The following is a 24950-nucleotide window of genomic DNA, read 5'->3' as shown; positions in this document are numbered from 1 at the left end:
TGACCTTGATAAGATGTAACTACAACCAATGCAAACAATATCAAGCAAGAAACACATACTAAAATCCAGAGAAGTATAGAGCATAGGTAAACAGCATGTTATAAAGATCATTCAAAGGTGTCCTATCCTAAAGAACCTGAACCTAATACTTAATATGTTCTATCTAAGATATTATATATACTAAGTTGTAACTATAACTGCTAGTCTTCAATCCCATCAAAGACCTGAGAAGGAACATAATGGTCCCTGAGAAATGGTAGATGGATGCAAGCAACTTTCGGGAATCTTGCAAGAGTAGACCAAGACAGCTGGCAGCCTGGACAGTCACCTAATGTTTCTCAGCATTGTTGGTGCATTCAAATTGGCTACAGGCCTAGAGTATCTGACAGACCATTTTCAGAAGCAGGATTTCTGAAAGACCATCTTACCCTGTCTTGGCAGAGTACAGTGGTCGCTTTCCTTGTGTCCCGCTTGTCCAGAAAGGAGAGCATTGCATTTGTACTGTCAGCCATCAAGGCAAGGGCAGTTCTTTGCCCAGTAGGCCATTTTGTGCCAAAAGACAAACTTCCAAATGGAAATGTCTTAGAAGCCCAACATTCTCTCGGGATCAATTGGTGCAGCCAGGAGCAATTGTGTCTCACGTCAACAGAATTCTAAGTTATTTAAATGCCATATTCTCCAGGTCTATGAAGTGTTTGAAGATTACCTGCCCATCTGACCTATGTATCTGTAAATCTGGATAACCTAACTAACGTAACTATAGAGATGACAGGCATAGGCGACTATAAATCTATAAATCTTATCTATCGAAATAACCTAAGGACTAAGGCTTCACATAAATAAGGTAAACAGTCTATAAGCAAATGTATGGTGAAGAACGATGACTTCAAAATTGTGACAATACACAAGATATTTATAACAGAGGTAGGAATATATAGTGCAATATGTAATATGACAACAATATTAAATACATATCAATATACCGAATATCCTAAACAGAAGTAGAGCATATATAAAGTATGACAGATATAAATTTACATTTGTATCAATATAAAAATGTTTCAAATAAGAGTAGAAATATATGTACATTATAACAAATATAGTTCTGTATTTGTATCAATATACAAATTATCTTAAACAGGAGTATAAAAATAGTTTACATTTGTATCAACATATAAGAATCTATAAGAGTACAAATTACAGTGCAAATTATGTAAGGTTGCTATTTTACTAAGTTTGTTTACTAGTGTATACAATGATTTACCATCATATCTTATACCTATCTGTTCCAATTCTTCTCCCCCCACCCCTTTTTTTTTTTTTTTTTTTTTACAATCCTGAGTTAATATTTTCTTCCACCCCCAACCCTATAACCGTCATCCATAACCCTGAGAATTATGAAACCTAAGGGAGAAGGGGCGTCGTTTTCTTAGAATTGCTTCCTGCTGTTTAGGGGGTGATGTTATCTCTGTTGGGTACTGTGAGAAAGCTCAGATAGTTAAATCTCAGTTAGACTAACTGTAGGTTCTGCAGCAAGTTTTAGAGTAATAGGTAAGATTGTCTGAAATTCTGGCAAGAAGTGTAGTATGATGATGATTACCATGGCATCATTCTGGATTGGGTAGAGTTGTTGTTGTTGGGGCCCCATCTTCCTTCTGGTGACTTCTGAGATTGCTATTGGAAAAACTTATTTGTTATCAAAAATGGGAGGTTTGGATTTAAAGAGGACATAGCATGTAAGAAAGGATTCTGAGAAATCAAGAGTAAGCATGGAGAGAATTAGAATTTAGAAGACAATGGTCCCTTTTTATTGGTTTCCTTCTGTCTCATACCAGAGGGCTCTTCTGATATGGGACTGAAGAATCTCTTAAACTTTTCTTTTAGCAATATGCTTGGGTTTAGAGAAGGAGTGAGCCAATTCCATCTCCAAAGCCAGCTTGGCTATAATTGAATTGGAACCACAACTTTTCTAGATTGATAGAGAGAAAGATGTTAGACAGTGAGATTTTACCATGTGTAGATTGGTACCAATAGATTCTTCTTTTCTGCTGTAAACATCCGGATATCCAAGGCCTTATGAGTTTTGGAAGATGGGTATTTCCATTATCCTGGAAAGACAAAAACAGAACCCTACCCGACCCTTTGATTGTTAAATTTTTCTTACAACTTGTAGAGATGTCACATTGGTGGATGATCTTTTACTTCTCTTCATCAAGGGGTTTTTCCTGTTCGAATCGAATTTTTATTAATTTTGTTGGTATCCATAGCTTTTCTTCTCCTGCAGAAACAAAGGCAAAACCCCTTCCCCAACGTAGAACATATCCAGGTTTCCATTCTGAGGTCAGCACATCCTTAAAATAAACTGGTTGGTTTAGCTCAGGAGTTTTGTCTATTGTCCAATGTCTCTCCGCAGCTGTTGTTCCTTTCTCATTAGCATTGAGAAAATTCAAGGTTAATAAAGCACTATGCAGTCTATTTCTAGGAGTCATTGTTACCTGTTGCTGTTTATTTAGCATATCCTTTAAAGTTCGATTGGATCTCTCTATGACTGCTTGGCCTGTGGGATTGTGTGGTATACCTGTAACATGCTTTATATTATAATAAGCAAAGAACTGTCTCATTTTATTGGAGACATATGCTGGGGCATTGTCTGTCTTAATTTGTACAGGTATTCCCATGATGGCCATAACTTCTAATAGGTGTGTAATCACAGAATCAGCCTTTTCAGAACTCATAGGAGTTGCCCATTGAAATCCTGAATAGGTGTCAATGGTATGATGTACATACTTTAATCTTCCAAATTCTGCAAAATGAAACACATCCATCTGCCAAATTTCATTTCTTTGTATACCTTTTGGATTACTCCCTGCAGGTAATGGAGTTTGGTTATAGATGGAACAAGTAGGACATTTTTTCACAATATCCCTACCCTGTTGCCAAGTGATGGAGAAATCCTTCTTCAAACCTTTGCTATTTATATGGTGTTTCTTATGATATTCTGAAGCTTCTAGCACATTACCTATTAGTAACTGATCAATCTCATCATTACCTTGTGCTAAAGGTCCTGGCAGACCTGTATGGGATCTGATATGTGTTATATATATAGGATGTTCCCTTTTTCTGATGATTTCCTGCAATTGTATGAATAATGAAGTTAATTCTGTATTATCAGGAATAAATTCAGCAGTTTCAATATGTAAAACAACTCTCTCTGCATATTGAGAGTCAGTGACTATATTGAGGGGTTCTGTGAAGTCCATCAGTACCATAAGAATGGCATACAGTTCTGCCTTTTGTACAGAGCTATATGGACTTTGCACCACTTTACTTAAGTCTCCTGATTTATATCCTGCTTTCCCTGATTTATTTGCATCAGTATAGAATGTGAGGACTCCAGAAATTGGCTTTTGTCGTACAATGTGAGGAAGGACCCATTCAGTCTTCTTTATGAATTCTATTCTCTTGCTTTTGGGATAGTGGTTGTTAATCTCTCCCAAAAAGTTACTGCAGGCTCTCTGCCAGTATTCATTATCTTTCCATAGTGATGAAATTTCCTCATTAGTTAATGGTACTACAATTTCTGCTGGGTCCATTCCTGTCAACTGGCGAAGTCTTAATTTACCCTTTTGAATCAAATCAGAGATCTTTTCTATATAAGTCTTTAATTTCTTATTTGGTTTACGTGGTAGGAATATCCATTCCAATATAATATCTTCCCTCTGCATCAAAATACCTGTTGGGGAATGTCTGGAGGGGAATATGACAAGAATGCATTTAAGTTCTGGATCCACACGATCCACATGTGCTTCTCGAATTGTCTTTTCTACTAGAGCCAATTCCTTCTCAGCTTCGGCTGATAATTCTCTTGGACTATTTAATTCTTTGTCCCCTTCTAGAGTATTAGCCAAATTTTGTAGTCCATCTTTGGGTATTCCCATGATACCCAGTAAGTTGGAAATGCTTCCTAATAACTTTTGAAAATCATTAAGAGTCTTCAATCTATCTCTTCTTAGTTGTACCTTTTGGGGTCTAATTTTTTGTAGCTCTATCTTATATCCTAAGTAATTAATAGAATCTCCTCTTTGTATTTTTTCAGGAGCAATTTGCAGTCCCCAGCGAGGCAAAACTTTTTTTACTTCTTCAAACATGCTTTCCAATGTATCTAACTTTGGATCAGCTAATAGGATATCATCCATATAGTGATAAATTATGGATTGTGGAAACTTTACACGAATTATCTCTAATGGTTTCTGCACAAAGTATTGACACAAAGTAGGGCTGTTTAACATTCCCTGTGGGAGGACCTTCCATTGATATCTCTTGACTGGCTGAGAATTATTATAATTAGGTACTGTGAAGGCAAATTTTTCTCTATCATTTTCCTGTAAGGGTATGGTAAAGAAACAGTCTTTTAAGTCAATGACTATTATAGGCCATTCTTTTGGTAGCATAGAGGGCAAGGGCATCCCAGTCTGTAGGGAGCCCATTGGCTGAATTACTTTATTAATAGCTCTCAGATCTGTCAGCATTCTCCAATTACCAGATTTTTTTTTAATAACAAATACAGGAGAATTCCAAGGACTAGTAGATTCTTCAATGTGTTGAGCATTTAACTGCTCTTGAACCAGCTGTTCTAAAGCTTGTAGCTTCTCTTTTGTCAAAGGCCATTGTCCAACCCAGACAGGTTTATTAGTTAGCCATTTTAAAGGTAAGGCAGTTGGTACTTCTGAGAGTTCAACAACAGTCGTGCTCTGTTTGTGAACAGCCTGAATGGTTGGTGACTGATTTTTATAGCATGTTATGATATTATTCCTAGAAACATGCATTGGTCTGTATTCCTTTTCTGAAAGTGTAGGAATTTTAATCTGGGTATTCCACTGTTGTAACAGATCTCGGCCCCAAAGATTTACTGCTACATTTGCTACATAAGGCTTCAGCCTTCCTCTCTGTCCTTCTGGCCCTATGCATTCAACCCATCTCGAACTCTGTTTTATCTGAGATAGGGTGCCAATCCCTAACAGTTGGACATCTACCTCTTGAAGAGGCCAATTCGGATGCCATGATTGTGGTGTAATTATAGTCACATCTGCACCTGTGTCTACCAGGCCCTCCAGAACCAGGCCATTAATTCGAATTCTAAGCTTTGGTCTTTGTTCATTTATGGAAGTCTGCCAAAATATTTGTTTTATAGTGTTCTTTGTAAACTGTGATCCAGCTATCAAAGCTGTTTTATCATCCATTGCAGTATCGGTTTTTACATTAGGCATTGGTTTATTCAGTTGTCCTGGAGAGGAATTTCTTCCACAGTGGCAGGGAATGTTCGTACTACGTTTGGTTTGGGGGCCTGCAAGAGGCCCCCTGAGGCGTTTCCCGCCAGTAAAGGGTTGCCTTGTATATCTATTTTTGATCTGCACTCACTGGTCCAATGCCGGCCTTTGCCACATCTTCTACATAATCCAGGAGGTGGTTGGGGTCTCCTGTTTAGGCTATTCCTAGAAGGAGTATTGCTTCTAGGAGTACCCCATGTACAGTTTTTACTTATATGACCTGGTGTACCACACTTAAAACATTTGGTAACACGGGGCCTTCTTTCACCTCTGGGATTTGTCTCTCCTATCCAAGCCTCATTACTGTAGTTAAGAGACTGAACACCATTAGTATATTGAATCCATTCTTCCAAAGGAGCTGATCTGATCTTTAATGGTGTAAGTATTCTTCTGCATTCTGCATTAGCATTGTCAAACGCCAAGGACTCAGTTAATACTTTTCTTAATTCTTTGTCTGACACAGCTCTTGTTATAGCTCTGTTCAGTCTTTGTAAAAAATCAGTGAAGGGTTCATGCGGTCCCTGAAATATCTTTGTGTATACCTCAGTTGGTTTTCCAGGTTCTGGAATTTTTTCCCAAGCATTTAGAGCTGCTGTACGGCATAGGGATATTGTATGCTCATCATAAGTGGCTTGTACATTCCTGTCAGCGAAACATCCCTCACCAAGTATTTGATCTTGGGAGATCACAAAACCTCTGATTTTACCTTGTTGTTCTAAATTTTTTGCCTCTTCTCTCAACCAGCTTTTCCACTGTAACTGCTGACTATATTCTAGAACAGCTGAAATTAACTGATGCCAGTCATCTGGAATGATTCTATGTGAGGTAGACCACGAATTTAACATCTGTTTTACGTATGTGGATTGTATCCCATACGTAACTACTGCTTCCTTTATATTTTTAAAGTCCCTTGTTGAAATTGGTTGTAATGTATATGTCATATATGGCTCGGGGTGTGTGTCATCTGCTGGCTTCTCATGGACAATAACAGGATAAGCCATTGTATGAGAGCTGTTTGGAGATGTTACAACCTCTATGGTCTTGACCTTCTGCTTATTAGTTCCCTTGTCATGTTTACTGAGAGTTTCTTCTAGGACTTGCAAACGAGCACCTAGGGTCTGTTCTAGGGAGTGAACCTCCTCTCTTGCAAGGGACTCCATATTTCTCATGGAATCATAGAAGTTTTTATGTTCCTCAGAAACACATGATTCCATGGACCTTATCCTATCAATTAACGATAATCTTTCTTCCTTATATACCGTCTGAGTAGCCACAACTTCACTCTGGAGAGTTAGTGTTCTATCCATTAAATATTCATATTTATTATCAATAAAATCAATTTTGGGTACAAGCCCGTTTTGTAAATCCTGATTAGCAGATTCTAGAGAAAGAATCTTTTTCTCTAAGCCTTCATTGCTATCTTTGAAAGCAGATTCCAGAGAGAGAATCTTTTTCTCTAAGCCTTCATTGCTATCTTTGAAAGCAGATTCTAGAGAGAGAATCTTTTTCTCTAAGCCTTCATTGCTGTCTTTGAAAGCAGATTCCAGAGAGAGAATCTTTTTCTGTAAGCCTTCATTGCTATCTTTTAAAGCCTGTATCAGTCCCAATAATGACTCATCTTTGTTCTTAAACCAGTGTTTGAACACTGTGTGAATTATTATGATGAATGCCAAAATGGTATAGCCCAGATATGCCTTAGGAATGTCGTATATTTCCAGGAAGATGTCATTCATCATACAGGCAAAAAGGTTTTTAAACTCTTGTGAGGTAATGTTATCGGCCATATTACACGAATTACTCAAAATTTGTTAGTCAATTTTAAGGTGTAAAATTATCAAGTACCTTTACTTGAAACAATATGCTTACCTTTCGTGTAGTAGCACTTTTCAGCCAGCAGGTGGCGTTGGTACAGCTCCGAAACAGGGCCTGCTGGCGATCTTGGCTGGAGTCGGAGGGAGATGGTGGAAATCGGAGCTAGCACTCTCCTGCCTCTTTCGCTGGTCTGGGGCTAGGCTAGGGAATTGAGATCGGACTAGCTGCTCCCTTTTTTGGGAATGGAACCGTGTAGGTGTTCCCTGGTTATATGGAACTTTGCAGGCGGGTTTAGGTACCCGCCAGCTAGGGAGGAGACGGCGGGAGCCGCCCAAGCCTTTGGAGTTTGCCCCACGTGAGCGCCAGATATTGGAGAAATTATTTTGGCCACTCCACGTAGTTAAAAGGATATTTATTAAATGGCGTAACTCACAAATTAAGTATTGGGTAGGTCGCAGGGTCTGGGGAAGGTGTAATGCAGTCTAGGGGTGTTCTCCGGAGCTCTGCACAGTCAATCTGCACCGGTCAGTGTTCCGGCACCGAGAGAGCGCCCAGAGCGAGCGCTGGCCCATCCAGCTCTCCGGTCCCCAGGCGCCTCCCCTCGCCCCGCCTCGTAGGCGTGACAGTTGCCAGAGTCTCAATGGGGGTTGGAACTTCCAGAACCAAGCTGGGATGGCTACCCACTACAAACATATACATTTTGAGGAATGCTATTCCATCTATCGTAGCTTTTAAATAAAATATTTGCTGGCAACAATGTTCCAACCCAAGTTCATAGCATGGAATGCTTTTCACTCACCAGGCACTCAACATACAGCTTTACATTGTATTTCTTTCTATAACACTAAAGTTCTGCTGAGGTTATTAAAACAGCATTGTGAATTGAAAACATAAAGAAATTGTGACTTTTTTCTTTCTTTCTGTTAACATAAGTATATTTGAAAAATACTATTGCTTACGTTGTATTTAGTGCTGTCAAAGATAATCAGAAAGTGAGGGGGTCGGAATGTGGCTCTATCTTAGACACAGAGCAATTCCATTGGAGAAAATGACCTAAGCCTGGGTTCAATAAGTACCCCAGCCAAGTTTAGCCAATCAGCTAAACAGTTTCAAACCTGGCCTTATAAGGTTAGGAGGGCCTGAAGTTGAAGGATAGGACTGTTACTCACCATATATGACTAAAAAGCCCACAGTATGTGGAACTGTAACTAGTCCCATCCATTCCACATGTACCCTATGTAACAGCTCCTTGACTAATCAATTAGAATAGACTAGCTTACCATGCTTAGAATTCCCCCAAGTTCCTTGTTAAAAAGGCCTGCATGCCTTTATCCTAGGATGCCATCACCAATTTGTATGGATGATCAACCCCTACATGCTGTCTATTTCTGCAGAATAAATGCTCTTTGTGTTTGCAATTCTTGAACTCTTACAAAAGTAAGTTGTTTGGAGTGTTATCTACTCCTGTGTAATAACTGAACATAAAATTTACTTATTTGAAGCAATACACTATTTTGTCCTTGTTTGTAAGAGCTAGGAGTCTGTCGGATTACTCAAGTGCCTTTGGCTCAATGTTTGTCATTAGATTGTGATTAAGACTATATATGGAGGTCAGGCTCATTGCAAATTTTGATGGGAGAAGGAACATTTGCCTTGAAATACACTCATTTGACATTTTGGTCAGGATTTATTCCCTTACATGTGGGCTTCTACAAATGACTGCCTTATGCTGTGGTAGCTGCATGCAGGTTCAACAAATAGTACATGAAAAATGAGAAACATTTTCCAAGGTATAAGGTTCAGTTGTGGTGGTATTGTGTTCCCCGAAATATTGTGCACGCTAATAAACTTATCTCTCAGAGAACAGGACAGCCACAATATTAAACATAGAGGATAGGCAATGGTAGCACACGCCTTTAATCCTAGCATTCCAGAGGCAGAGATCTACCTGGATCTCTGTGTGTTCAAGAATACAGCCAAGCATGGTGACTCACGCCTTTAATCCCAGAAAGTGAGCCTTTAATCCCAGGGTGTGATGTCAGAAAGCAGAAAGATATATAAGGCATGAAGACCAGAAACTAGAAGCTTTTAGCTGGTTAAGCTTTCAGGCATTGGAGCAGCAGTTCAGCTGAGACCCATTCTGGATGAGGACTCAGAGGCTTCCAGTCTGAGGAAACAGGATCAGCTGAGGAAATGGCGAGGTGAAGTGGCTAAGGCTTGATCTACCAGCATTCACCCCAATACTTGGCTCTGGGTTTGATCTTATTAATAAGACATTTTATGATTCATGCTACTTTCAGTCATTCCATAACCAAATTCCAGAAATGACATAAAACTAGCTCTACTAAATTTATTTCTTAATAAGGACTTGAAAAGTCCATACAGTCCTTTAGAAGAGGTGATCAAGTGGTGGAAGGCCATACAATGTCAGAGAAAACTGGAGACTTTCTTAATTGTATTTCAGCATGCATCCTTCTATTAAAGATTGTATTAAATATATACATGTAATAAAATTGCACTTATTTTCTAAATATATAATTTAATATTCTTTTTTGATTCCATAAATTTTTACCAAGCCGCCACAAGGCTTAAGAAAGTTAAATATTTAGCACACAGACTTGATAAGAATTTAAAAGTTTTTAAAATAATAAAAACAGGATGAAAAAACACAATTTAGAGTGAATATGAGTTGAACATATCTGATGAAATAAGGATCTCTGATAATTGACTTCTATACACAGAGAATGAGAATGATGGTGAATCAAGTGAAAGGTAACTTTTGGTTTAAAAATTCATCATATTCCCCTATAGTCTGAAGTCTAATAACTTACAAGAAACAATTGAATTACTGCTATACAAGCAGTGTGCTTCATGGAAATTTAACTTGTCCTTTTACCGTCTTCTTTTTCATTTGTATCTTTAAAAATCATCAGCCTTAGAACTACGAGTGTTATGGAAAGAAGATTAGCATTCATTGAAAATGAAGGAGTTAGTTCAATGCTCCTCCTAAAATCACATCCACAGAAAACTGTCATATTTTCAAAGAACTGCCAGATCTCTGATAAAATCAGTTTTAAGCTCCTCTTTATTTGACTTAAATCAGACCTTCAGTTGTGCAAATAGCAATATTCCTGTGGTGCTTTGTGAAAACAAACAAAGAAAATTGTCTAAAATTGCAACAGTTGCAGCTATTTCAGTTGTGAAAAAGCAACAAGCTAGAAAAAGAAAACACACAATCAACAATTCATCACAATATTGTTCTATGCTTTGTCTCACCTTCATCATTCTGAAACACAGTTCCAACAAAGCATATATAGAACTGAGCATTCTTTTTGAAGGCCTCCAAAACATAGACAGTTGATTTTTTTAATTGCCATTCCATTGCTGTGATCTCCATTTCCACACATGATGAGATTTCATTTTCTGCCTTATCTCATCTTATTTCTTCAGAACTGTGATAATATCCCTTGCTTACTGACAGTTGTGTTCAACCTTTTAGCACTGTGATATGGCATTGTTATCTACAAAAGTCATGTTTGAAAACTGCACAATAGAATTAGAGAAAGGTTTTAAAAACATGTTTTAAATAAGTTTACGATTTTGTGTTAGGCCACAAAACTTCATACCTATCCTGTGCCACATGTGGCCCAGGGACAGTGGGTAGTGTAGACAAATTTCTAAGTGGTCTTATTAAATAAAGACAAACCTGGGAGCCAGATATTTGGGTGAATGCTGAAAGATCAGAGAAACAGAACAAGCTACAGCTAACCTCACCTCGCCAATTCCTCAGCTAGTCTTGTTTCCTCAAACTGGAATCCTTTATGTCCTCATCCAAATGGATCTCAGCTGAAGTGCTGCTAAAAGCTAAAAGCTTAAAATGATTCTAGTTCCTGGTCCTCATGCCTTAAATACCTTTCTGCTTCTTGCCATCACTTTTTAAAGGTGTGTATCACCATGCCTGGCTGTTTCCAGTATGGCTTTGAACTCACAGAGATCTGGATGGATCTCTGCCTCTGAAATGCTAGGATTAAAGGTGTGTATGTGTGCCACCATTTTCTGGCTTCTGTGCCTATCTAGTGGCTGTTCTATTTTCTGACCCTAGATAAGTTTATTAGGGTGCACAATATATTGGGGGACACAATATTACCACATGGTAGGATAGCCCTGATAGTGGCCTTGTGCAAACTGACAATATCATTCTGTTTCTGCTGGTAGTTTGTTCTGTTTCCCAGACCTGTGGTGACTGGATGGGATTTTTGCAGGAAAACAGAATGGGGAGATTAATTATCTCTGAGCCCCTCCTCTGGCATTTGAATCCTCCTTTTGAGAACAGGCCAGCACCAAACACCTGTTTCAAATACAAAGTATCATGGATATCTGCCCAAGGCTATTTCCAGGTGGGCTGGACTGGGATCCCTATTTCTGGGCATAGAGACCACGAACTAGATTAAAATTCAGTACAGCATAGTTACCACCTCACAACTACAGGCTTAAAACAGGGCACAGATGAAGAATGAATAGCTTGCACAATTTTCAGGATTAGAAAAAGAATATATTTAAGTAGGCTTGGGAAATTAGCTTTATCCTTGATAAACTAACTGAAAGTAGGGGAGTTTTCTACAGCAGATCCAGCAGTTATACTGCAATCAGTTATCCATCCAGTGAGTTTCAACCCTTTCCAACCTAACACAACATTCCTCACTATGTTTGCCCTGACTGCCTTTCAAGACTAGTAATCCATTAGAAGCAGACTCAGTTCTTTCAGGGAAGCAGGAAAGGGGGCATACTTGCTACATGAGACACATTACAAAATTCTCAAAAACTCATGCCAAAATATGCATTTCTGAGAATCTTTTATTACTATAGTCAATTTTCATGATTAACTTTAGTAATTTGGAAGGCATAGAAGATAAAAAGGAACTACATTTCACCAGATATTGTTTTAGGGAGACTGAGAAGCACTGTGTAAGCAAAATTGTGTAATAAGTACATTATAGAGTAACTGTATAAGGGTGAGTATCCTCACTGGTGAAACATTTGGGGCCTACCCATAGGGAAAGAAATGAGGGAGCAAATGTATTTCCTAATGATATATAGAATTATCAAAACAAATCAAATTTGGGACAATTATAGCAAATATAAGGCACATTATTGCATACTTCCTAAAAATAGAAACCAGGTTAAAAATAAACAGAATTTAGAAGTTAAAGTGGGGAAAACACAAGACAACTGTTCAGTAATGGCAGGGCAGAGGCAGATGGAAGTTAGGAAGATATGATCCTCCACGAGTTAGCTCAGACAACCTAGCTAAGGCAAATTAAACGTGTGTGTGTGTGTGTGTGTGTGTGTGTGTGTGTGTGTTATTATATATCCCTGAGTGTTCCCCATCCTATAGTAAAAGACATTGGTTAATAGAATGTCATTGCCTGTAGCATTTCAAGATTTTAGTTCTTCCTTAGCTATGACATTGGCAAAATCAAATGTTTTTCATCTATCTAGGGCTTGGTATTTGTATTAGAAAATAGTATTTACAATGTGATAAATGTTTATGTAAAATGCAAAGTTATATCTTGGGGTATTTAAATTAAAATTTGCCACATTAAAAATCTGAATCATCTTGAAACAACATCTTGATCTTCATTTGAATTATTATATGGAGAATTATATGGCAAATATTTTCTCATTCATTTAAAAAGTGTTGAACATTGTTTGCCAACGATGTGCCTCATCCTAGACTGCTATATTTTTAACTGTTTATTTTTGAATAAGGATATTTCATATACCATTAAGTATTTAATTGTCCAATAATTGCTATCCCAAGAGGCCACATAAATGCAGCTCCAGAATCCTGATAGGAGAATAGAAGATAGAAGTGCTGCAGCAGTGTCCTAAAGAGGATTTGTGCGTCAGTCACGGTTCTCTAGAGAACAGGACATATAGAATGGATCTCTCTTTATATATAAAGGGGATTTATTTAGAGTGCCTTACAGGCTGGAGTACAGCTACTCCAACAATGGCTGTCAACCAAGGAGATGGTCCAAGGATCCAACAGTTGTTCAGTCCATGAAGCTGCGTGTCTCAGCTGGTCTTCAGTATACATAAAAATCCCAAGGAAGTGGCTGTAATGCCTATGAAAGAATTGATTTGCCAGCAAGAGAGAAGGCAAGTAATCAATGAGAGAACCAGCTTCCTTCTTCCATTTTCTTTATATAGGCTGCCAGCAGAAGGTGTGGTTCAGATTAAAGGTGGATCTTCCCACCTTGAAAGTTCCAGATAAAAAGTGGGCCTTCAAAACTTCAAATGATTTAATTGAGAAAAAAAATCCTTCCTAGGTATACCCAGCCACTTGGGTTTTAGTTAATTTTAGATGTAGTTAAGCTGACAATCCAGAATAGCCATGGCAACTTGTGAATATGACAGAGGAACTAGTGCTAGTAGAATCCTTATAAAGAAAAATAGACCAGGCTTGTTGATTTTAGTAGTGCCATGACTCTACTATTTAAATTGGATATTAAAATTCTTATGCAGCTATTTCCTCTGAATTAAAGTACTCTCTCCATGAAGGGGGTGACAATGTCTTAAGATTCACTAAGATCATGAAAGTTGCTAGACCCAGTAAGCTCAGAAAGTTTTAAGCTTCACAAGGCCCTTTGCCAAGGTGTACAAACAGTAAACACAGTTCTCTGGTGAGGCTGCTTGCATGTTGGATATGGAGTTGCAGACATATACTTTCCCTGAGTCATTATCCATATTTGAGTTGGGCTTTTTAGTGATACAGCTGGCTTGGAGTCATCTACACTCCTGAATATAACTTCAATAAACTTGAATTGATTATCTTTGGCTTACTGATATCTTACTTGGATAAAGAGTTGTTTCTATCAAAATAAAGATGATGAGAGGGCATAAATGCCAGAAAAAGATTGCAAAGGCCAACAAAAAGACTCAAATAAACAGATAAGGAATTTCTTTTCTTTTTTTTCTTTTTTTTTTTTTTTTGGTTTTTCCAGACAGGGTTTCTCTTGTGTAGCTTTGCGCCTTTCCTGGAACTCACTTGGTAGCCCAGGCTGGCCTCGAACTCACAGAGATCTGCCTGCCTCTGCCTCCCGAGTGCTGGGATTAAAGGCGTGTGCCAGCACCGTCCAGCAAGGAATTTATTTCAAGCCTGAAAAATTATGAAATAAATTCAGGATGAAAATAAGAAAATCACCAAACTAATTGAAATAACCTTAATTTGGAAGAAAAACTTAAAAGTTTGACAGAAAAAAATCAGGAAAAAATTGACATGCAGAAAAATCAAACAAACAGAAATTCTATAAATGAATCTGTCAATCAATAAATGATACCTCAGAAATAGGCCTAGGCAGAACAAATCTCAGTGATGGATGGAAAAGTTGAGAAAATAATACATTCAGACACATCTAAAGAAAACAATCATTAACCATGAACATACTTCTAAGAAGTCTAGAATACAAACAGAGCACTAACACTAAGAGTCCATGGCATAGAAGAAAAAGTTAAGTTAAAATCAATGGTCTAGACAATCAATTAAAGAAAATTGTAGCCAGGAATTGCCCCCAACTTAGATAAATAGCATCCAAACACACATTGGAACCCCAAATAGACATGACCAAAGAAAAACTTCCCTACAACATGTCTTAATGAAGGTATCAAAAATATAAAGCAAGGAAACAATACTAAAAATTATAAAGAAGAGTATGTTTACCAGCTGGCATGCCTAATCCATTATACTGAGAGGAGTTTGGGAACACAGGATGTGAATTCACAGCCAACACTACAGGCAAGCAGATGGCCACAGGCCAGAAGTGACACAGAGTCCACTTGCTACTAGGCTGAGAGGAGATTTTCCCAACAAACATACAGAGAGTATGATGCCTTAACCTCTACAAGTCACTCGTTTTTCTCCACTTTCAGCAAGTCTGAGTCTTTCAAATCTACCTACTGCTTTTCAGTTATGTACTTGTAGTAGGAGTTGTTGGGGAACACCTGTCTGTGTTCAGCCTCAGGGGCTAAGTGCACGATACACCACTGCAAGGGAGGTGGGCTGGGCAACAAGCACAAGAAACTGAATGTGGGCAGCTCTCTATACTACTATACTTAAACTATACTACTATGATTAAGGCCGTGTTCACTACGTACGTAGAGGTGCTGACTGACAAAGAATGTTGGATCATCATAGATCTGTGTAGAAAGTACTACGACACAATTTTGAATTACTTCTGACATGACATTATCACCTCCCCTCAAAACATCAAAAATTCAGGAATTGATGGCTAAAGCAAAGTATGTCATTCAAGGGCTGGCAAGTATGTGTTAGACTGACACACAGGACAAGAAAAGCTCCTATCAGCCTAGGGGCAACATCCCCACCATCACATTCTTGAGGAAGGACAACAGGCTCATTGAATCCATGGCCAAACCAATGGGGAAGCTTCTGTACAATAGAAATAAAAACAAGTAGTGCTTAACTAGTAGCTCTAAAGATTTGCTGAAAAAAACTGAGTAATTTGACAAGCTCTCTCTGTGATTCACAGGAGAGTACTGTTTATCAAGGATATCATTTGTGATACTGGCTGTTCTTTCTACAGCCAGTGTCATTACCTAGTAGAGGTGGGGTGCACTGCCCTTGTTTATGTCACAGAGAATAATCAGGTCACTGGGGAATTCTCAGTGTCCTATTCTATATGACACCTCAGATCCATGAAAACTCCATTTTGGAGACCAAGAGTCAGAGCCATACCAGGCTTCTGATAGTGAAGAGACTTGTGAATGCTGGGACTGCATGTGCTGCATCCTCCATAAGGGTTGATGTTATGCCACAGCACAAACAGATTCCTAACTCTGTCCCAGAAAGAGCTCCAGGGAGGCATGACCTGATTCTTTCAGTCTGGGATGTGGTCTAAATGTGAGTGCCCCTGTTCTAACATGCTGTAATGCCAACACTCAAAGTCTGTGGTAGAAAGGCCACAAGTTTGAGGCAAATCTGACTGATCATCTTTGAATTTGCCATCCTGGTCAGCTAGGCCCCATAACATCAGGAGAAGAAAGATGACTAAAATGGAACTTCTGGTTTTAATAGCATCCCATGGGAAAAGACATCTGACTAATTAATACATTGTATGCTCACATCACCAACTTCTTAAGGTCTACAGGTAGTTTTCCTTTTGATTCTCCTCCATGAGTGTTCTCAGCTATAAGACATGCTGTCCTCACATAGTTAAAAGTGCAAAAGCTGCCATGATGTCTGGAAACACAAATTTCAGCAGAAATGCTGTGGTGCCATCAACTAAGGACAGCAAATTCAGTGTCTTATGCTTTCAGAAGTGTCTGTGTGGGTGGCACAGGCTCAGTCATACCTCTATCCAACCCTGACATGCTTTTTTTATTTTTATGGGGTGGTAGTTGTGTCCAGTTATGAGCCTCTAAATACAGAGTAACTGGGGGTAGCTTAAGCCCTTTTAAGGGTCATTCTTTTGGGTCATTTGACCATGGAGGTACCAAACACTATAGAATGTGTGAGTTCTTATGCAGAAATTTGCTTTTTATTCCTTTATTTGTCTTGAGTATCTTATGTGGTCTTTCCAGGGGAATGTTGTCATGAAAAGAGCTGTTCCACAGACTGACAAAGCAGCTTGGCCACTGATAGCCACTCAGGAAGGAACACAGGTTGTCAGGTTCATCTGTCTTGACAGCCTTTATAATTGCCAAATGGCTGCTCACAGCTCACCTCTCAGAACTTATGGTCAGATTCCAGGTCTAGAGTTGGGTGCTCACAAGCACTAGACATTATAGAGCAAGGGAAATGGAAAATGTGACTTGTGACTTAGTAATGAGACTTTTTTATTTGTCACATCTTGAATGTATAGAGTTCTGAGATCCTCATGTCAGGTAATTTGGTGATCACCTACGAGTTCTTCCAGATTACACTGAAACTAAGATTAAAATCCTTTATATGGCCAAAATCAGGCTTTGGATTTGAGGCTTTCCCACAGATACTGGAATGTTGCAGCCTGCAGTCACTGGCCTACTTTCTCAGCTGCCATCAAGAGGCCCTTTAATATTCAGATTCCCAGCTCCCAGTAGAGGCATTTCCAGTTTGTTCTTTGACCTCAACATTCTCTTTATCTCCTATTTCATACTTTGATATTCAGATCTTCAGCTATTTCAATATTATCTATTTTTTTAGTCCCAAGAAAGCATAGTAGTCTGGAGATGTGCACTCATCTTAACTGAAAATAATCTCCTTGGTCTTAAGAAAAACACTAGCATTTAATCTGTTGCTATCATCTTCGTTTTTTTACTTGGACTTTGTGGCTTAGGGGTTTGTGAGATTTCCCAGTTCCATTCATAAAGTACCCTTGTCAGGATGCATTTTTCAACTTCAGATAGCACAACAGGGAGAAACAAAAAGTGGATGAAGATCAAACTGGAAGCTTGCTATTAACAACAAATAGCAGCAGTGGGATTTGTTGAGATTGGTATATTACTATGATCATCCTGAAGATGCTACAGGTCCTGGAGTGAAAGATGTTTCCTTTATTTCATAACTGCAATCCTGTGTTGCTCATCCAAATTAATAGAGTTAAACAGTTATTTCAAATAAAATTGTGTTATGCAGAAAAGCACAACCCAGGACTCCCTACCTGGGAACCTGATGGCTGCACTGGCCTGAAAAAAAGAGGGTAGAACATCTTCACTCTCCTTCCTGTCTTACACTGTAGTTTTCTCAGTCCATCCCTACCTTTGTTTGTCCTTTTCTGCCTTCATTTCCTCAGAACTCACACAATACTTCAGACTCAGACTTCTGCTCCTCATCCCTTTGTATCAGCCCCAGTACCTGGAGGCCTTCTCTACTTGAGAACACCAAGGGCAAGACAGCCTGGGAAGCAGATATGCCATCTTCACTCTCCTTCCTATCCTCCATTGCAATTCCCCTGATCCCATTCCCAGCAGATCACTTGTTGGGGACTCTTCCTGATCTGTTTCCATTCCCTGAGAACTCCACCAAAATGTGAAGTAGACTTCTAATTTCTCCTTTCTGTGGACCCTTTCATGACTCCATCTTCTAGTCCACCTCCTTTCTTTCATGTAAGCCCTGAATAACTAGATACACTTTCTACCTAGACCCTAAGTGGCCACACCTGCCAGGGACTGAAATAGGTGCCTCCCACTATCCTACCTGTCCTCCCTATGATCTTACCATCCTCACACTCACCCCTGTAGCAACTTGCTTACATGTGCCCCTCATCCAGACTCAACATATTCACTGCAAACTTCAACTCTTGGTTCAAGGCTAGGTTCACCCAGCCCTTTCATACATGTCTTTCCAGATAATTATTTGCCTTACTGCAACCTATATTCAGGATATCCTCTTCCTACCATACCTCCATGTCTGTATTGACACACCTCTAGGTGTGAACAGTTTACCCTCAGCTCTTTACTAAAGCCTCTCTCAGCCTTTTCTCCTGATAACTTTATTCCTCTCTGTCACCCACAGGCCTGCAGAAGTACTTCCTAAAATGCAACTTACAGCCTACACACATTCCTAAGATCAAATGAGGGCAACAGAAACCATGGAATTAAACACCTGCCCAAGAAAGAGAAAGCCAGATCTCAACATCTAGACTCACAAATAACTCACCTGCAGATGCCTAGAAAGCAGTGAAAACACATAATCACCAATAATCAAGAAAATACATCCCCAACAGAACTCACCAAGCCTACTATAGTAGTCTCCAATAAATGCAATATAGCTGAAGAACAGGACAAGAACTTCAAAATAGCTATTATGAGTATGTTCAAGAATCTCAAAGAGGATATGAAGAAATCCCTTAATGATATCTGTGAAAACACAAACAGTAGAATGAAATGAAAACAGTTCAAGACATGAAAGAAGAAATGGGATCACTAAGGAAAACTCAAACTGAGTTATAAAACTGGAAATTAAAAATTTAAGAAGTTGAACAAAAACTCAGAGATATTCCTTACCAACAGAATACAACACATGGGAAAGGGAATCTTGGGTTTTCAAAATAAGGTAGATGAAATATGTTCCCCAGTCAAAGGAAATGTTATATGTAAAAACAAAATCTAGGCAAATATTTTTTGGGAGTCTGGGATTTTAGGGAGTTTGTTTTAGGGAGTATGAAAACACCAAATTTACAAATAATATGAATAGAAGAAGGAGAATAAACCAAAGTCAAAGGCACAAAAATATTTCTAACGAAATAATAGAAAAAAATTTCTCTAACCTAAAGGAGATGCTTATCAAGGTACAAGAAGCATAGAAAACACCAAATAGACAAGAACAGTAAAGAAATTCCCCATGACACATAAATGTCAAAACACTGAATGTACAGAAAAGAAGGAATATTAAAAGCAGCAGTGAATAAAGACCAAATCGAATAACACCTTATCTCTCAATGGAAACTCTAAAAGCTAGAAGGCTCTGGATGGATGTTCCACAAATTTTAAGAGATCGTAGATGCCAGCTTAGACTACTATACCAGGCAAAAGTATCAATCACAATAGATGGAAAAAAGAAATATTCCACTCTAAAACCAATTTTGAACACTATCTACAAGCCCAGATCTACAGAAAGTGTTAGAAGGAATACATCAACCTGAAGAGGTCAACTACACCCAAGAAAACACAAGGATAATTAATCTCAGACAGGCAAATCAAAATGTGGAGGACTCATACATAACAACAAAATAATATGAATCAATAAACACTGCTCACTGATAACTCTCAATATTAATAGTCTAAATTCTTCTCCCAAATGACACAGACTAACAGTTTGGATTAGAAATCAGGAGCAATGTTTCAGCTGTATCCAAGAAACATACTTTACCATCAAGGATAGACTTCACCTCAAGGCTCAAAGGATAGGAAAAGATATTCCAAGTAAATGGACCCAAGAAGCAAGCAGGTGTAGTCATTTCAATACCCAACAAAATAGACTTCAAATCAAAACAAATCATAAGATATAGACAAGGACACTATATACTTATCAAAGGAAAAATCCACTAATGAGATTGCAATTCTAAGCATTTATGTAGCAAACACAAGCACACCCACATTCACAAAAGAACTACTACTATAGTAAAAATTATATACTGACCCTCACATAGTGATAGTGGGTCACTTCAATACCCTACTCTCACCCATAGGCAGGTCATCCAGACAAAATTTAAACAGAGAAATGTTGGAGCTAAGTGATGAAATAAACTAAATGGACCTAGCAGACATTTACAAAACCTTTCACTCAAACAGAAAAAAGTATACATTCTCCTCAGCAGCTCATGTAACTTTCTCCAAAATTGACCACATATGTACAGAAAGCACATCTCATCAGACACAAAAAAATTGAAATAACACCTTGCATCCTATATGACCACCATGGATTGAAGCTGGATACCAGCAGCAACAGAAACAACAAAAAGTATACAAATTCATGGAAACTGAATAACTCTCTACTGAATGAAAAATGGGTCAAGCCAGAAAGAAATTAAGAAGAAAATTAAAAATTTTTTAGAAATGAATGAAATGAAAATGCAACATATCCAAACCTATTGGAAAAAATGAAGTTGGTTCTAAGAGACAAGTTCACAGCACTTGTGAAGGCAATAGAGAACCCATCTAAGGGTAGGGCCAGCATCTTATACCACTTGCTGTGCTCAGTTCCAGAAAGGACCTCATGACAACTATAACAGATAGAGGGCAGTATGTTCCTGAAGACATTCTGTCTGCAGTTTATGCCCTTGAAGATATCTAGATAATCTTGCTGCGCAGTCCAGATAATCAGATAATTTTGTTCAGAGGATTGTGGATTCTCACCAAAAGTCTAACTCAATGGCTCAATGGCTTCAAATGTAGTTTTGCACCCAAAGTCTAGACCAATAGTTTTTTTTTTTTTTAATCACCTTGCCCCACATCCCTTCTACCCAATAACAAATTGCTAATTCCTGGCTTGTGGCTTTTCCCTATAAAAACTCTCTACACCTGGGCTCATAGCCATTGTCCCATTTCCTTCCATCTGCTGTGCAGTGGCCCAGGTTGAACCTTAACAAAAGGACACTTATGTGCTTGCATCAGAAACCAGCTCTGGTGGTCTCCAGGTGTTTTACAAATCGGGCACAACACACTAAGTGCCCACATTTAAAAAAATACAATAGAGAGATTAAGCATTAACAACTTAATGGCAAACGTGAAAACTCAAAAACAAAAAGCCAAAAAAAAAATAATAAATAAAAGATGACAAAAATCTACCAGGTTGAGCTGAATCCCCAGGGGAGTCCTTGCCCTGGAGGAGATGAGAAGGTGGGGGAGAGGACAGGGGAATCTGTGGCTGATATATAAAATTAAATCAAATTATAAAATTAAAAAAAAACCTCTTGGCTGAAATCAATAAAATAATAACAAACAAAAAGCAATGCAAAGAATAAATGAAACAAAGTGTTAGTTCTTTGAGAAAATCAATGATAAATAAACCCTTAGCCAAATTAACTAAAAGGCAAACAAAGAAAATCCAAATTAATGAAATTAGAAACAAAACAGGGAACATGACAGATATTGAGGTAATCCAGAGAATCATAAAGACATACTTTAAAATTCTGTACACTGATAAATTGAAAAACCTAAAATAAATGGATGAAATTTTAGGTAAATATGACCTACCAAAATTCTCATAAAGACCAGACAAGACATTTAAACATACCTATAACTTCTAGTCAAGTATCAACAGTAATTATACGTATCCCAATCAAAAAACAGTTCAGGAACAGATGGATTCAGCATAGAAATGTATCAGATCTTCAAAGAAGAACTCACACAGTACTATTCAAATAATTCCATAGAAACAGAAGGAACATTATTCAGTTCTTTTTTTTTTTGATGTCACAATTACTTTGATACCTGAACCACATAAAAACCCAACAAGGAAAGAGAACTACAGACCAGTTTCCCTTATGAATTCACTTATGAATAAAATATTTGTAAACTAAATCCAATAATACATCACAAAAGTCATCTACCATGATCAAGTAAGCTTCATCTTAGATAGGAAGGAATGGTTCAACATATATAGAAAAAGTAATCCACCATATAAACAAACTGAAAGACAAAAACTACACGATCATCTCATTAGATGCTGAAAAAAAAAAACTTTGACAAAATCCAACACCCCTTCTTGCTCAAAGTCCAGGAGAGATTAGGGATACAGGGGATACACCTTAATATAATAAAGTCATTTTACAGTAAGCTAACAGCCATCAAGTTAAATGTAGAGAAACTCAAAGCAATTCCACTAAAATCAGGAACAAGACAAAGCTATCTGTTCTCTCCATTCCTATTCAATATAGTAACTTGAAATCATGCTTGAGCAAAAAGATACCTGTGGAAGATCAAGGGGATACAAATTGGAAAGGAAGAAATCAAAGGATCTTTATCTCTAGATGATAGCATCCATTAGTGACCAGAAAGAAATCCACCAGTAAACTCGCAAAGCTAATAAACATTTTCAACAAAGTAGCTAGATACAAAATTTAACACACAAAAATCAGTAGCAATTTTATTTACAAATGACAGATGAAGAAAGAAACAAGTGAAACAATACTTTTCACAATTGCCTCAAAAAATATGTTCTCATAACTCTAAGAAAGTGAAAGACTTGCATAATAAAAACTGAGGCATTAAGAAAGAAATTGAAGAAGATATCAGAAGATGCAGAGATCTTCCATGCTCATGGATTAGTAGGATTAATGCATAAAAATAGCTATCCCATCAAACTAAATCTACAGATTCAATGTAATCTCCATCAAAATTCTAACAAAATTCATCAAAGAACTTTAAAGAACAATTTTCTGGTTCATATGGAAATACACACACACACACACACACACACACACACACACACACACACACCACAGAAAGAGAACAAAAATACATAACAGCAGCAACAAAGAACAGGAAAGCTAAAACAATACTGAATAATAATAAAAAAACTCAAGGTATAACTATTCTCAATCTCAAAATGTATTACTGAGCTATATTAATAAAAACAACATGGTATTGGTATAAAATAGACACATTGATCAATGAAATTGTATTGAAGACCCATGTATAACTCCTCCAACTTGTGGATACCTGATCTTTGATAAGAAATCAAAAAATACACACTGGAAGAAAGACAGCATTTTCAACAAATGGTGCTGTTCTAAATGGATAGCTACATGTAGAAGAATACAAATAGATCTGTATTTATCACCCTGCACAAAACTCAACTCCAAATGGATCAAGGACATCAACATAAAGCCAGATACACTGAATCTGATAGAAGGGAATGTGGGGAATAGTTTATAGTTTGAACATACTGGTACAGGAAAAGGCTTTCTAATCAAGACAGCAATAGCACAGACTCTAAAGTCAATAATTAATAAATGGGATCTAAAGAAATTGCAAAAATTGTGAATGGAAAAGGACATCATCACTCAGACAGAGAAGCAGGCTACAGATTGGAAATTACACATCTGATAGAGGGATAATATCTAAAATATATAAGAACTAAAACAAACAAATCAAAATGACAAAAAAGACATCAAGAAAACAACTCAATTTAAAAATGGGGTAGGATATAAACAGAGAATTCTCAAAAGATGAAACATAAGTGACCAAGAAACACTAACAGAAATGTTCATCATTCTTATTTATCATGGAAATGCAAATCAAAACTATTTTGAGATTTCATCTTACACCAGTCAGAATGATCAAGATCAATAAAGCAAATGACAGCTCATGCTGACAAGGATGTGGGGTAATGGGAACTAATCAATTGTTGGTGGCACTGAAAACATGTATAGTCAGTGTGGAAATCAATGTGGCAGTGCCTCAGAAATCTGAGAATTGACCTGCCTGGACTGAGTCTATCAGGTCGATCTCAGTCCTTGGGGATGGCCTTGACCTGGAGGTGGTGGGAAAGGGGGGTGGGCTGGGGGGAAGGGGAGGGGGGAAGGAAGGGGGAGAACAAGGAAATCTGTGGCTGTTATGTAGAACTGAATAGTATTGTAAAATAAAATAAATAATTTTTTTTTAAAAAAAGAAAGCTGAGAATTGATCTACATCAAGATCCAGCTATACCACTCCTGGGCATTTATCCAATAGCTCTAAAATCTACTACAGAAATACCTGTTTATCCATGTTTATTGCGGCTTTATTCACATTAGCCAGAAATTGGAAACAGCCTAGATGCCCATCAATGGATAAATGGATAATAAAAATGTTGTACATTTACACAATGGAATATTATTTAGTTGTTAAAAATAGATTATGAAATTTACTGTTAAATAGATGGAGCTAGAAGAAATTATCTGGTGTGAGGTGGCTGATTCCAAAAGACAAATATGGTATATATTCTCTTATATGTGTATGTGGATATTAGCTCTTAAGCCTTTTATAGGTGTACCATAAATTATATAAGCACAAAAGGTAGATATAGAGTGAGAGACAGGAGTAAGTGAGTGAGGGAAGGATTTACTGCGAAGAGGAAATTTAATATATAGCTATGGAGAGACTGCAGCAGAGAAGACTGTAAAGGAAGGATTAAACAGATCAGAGGAGGGAAAGAAGGGAATACAGGGATGGCTATTGAAGGGGCCATATGTAAACCTATAACAATAGAAACTTATGTATATACATATATATGAAATAAATCTAAGTGGAATCACCAAATAACAGGGGAGTGAAAGCCTCAACTAGATCTCTCTTGCTACCAAGTGAAAATTCCAGTGCCAGGAA

General features: G+C 37.8%; 1 pseudogene; it reads left to right on the top strand.

Annotated features, from left to right (window-relative positions):
• LOC102924087 (BTB/POZ domain-containing adapter for CUL3-mediated RhoA degradation protein 2-like) overlaps nucleotides 1-16060 on the top strand; it is a 56184-nt pseudogene extending 40124 nt beyond the window's left edge.
• Nucleotides 16061-24950: the final 8890 nt, after the last annotated feature.

Source organism: Peromyscus maniculatus, chromosome X (genome assembly GCF_049852395.1).
Source record: "Peromyscus maniculatus bairdii isolate BWxNUB_F1_BW_parent chromosome X, HU_Pman_BW_mat_3.1, whole genome shotgun sequence".
In the NCBI taxonomy this organism is placed as follows: Eukaryota; Metazoa; Chordata; class Mammalia; order Rodentia; family Cricetidae; genus Peromyscus; species Peromyscus maniculatus.
The sequence above is the reverse complement of the archived record's forward strand: the minus strand, read 5'-3'. Positions and strand labels throughout refer to the sequence as shown.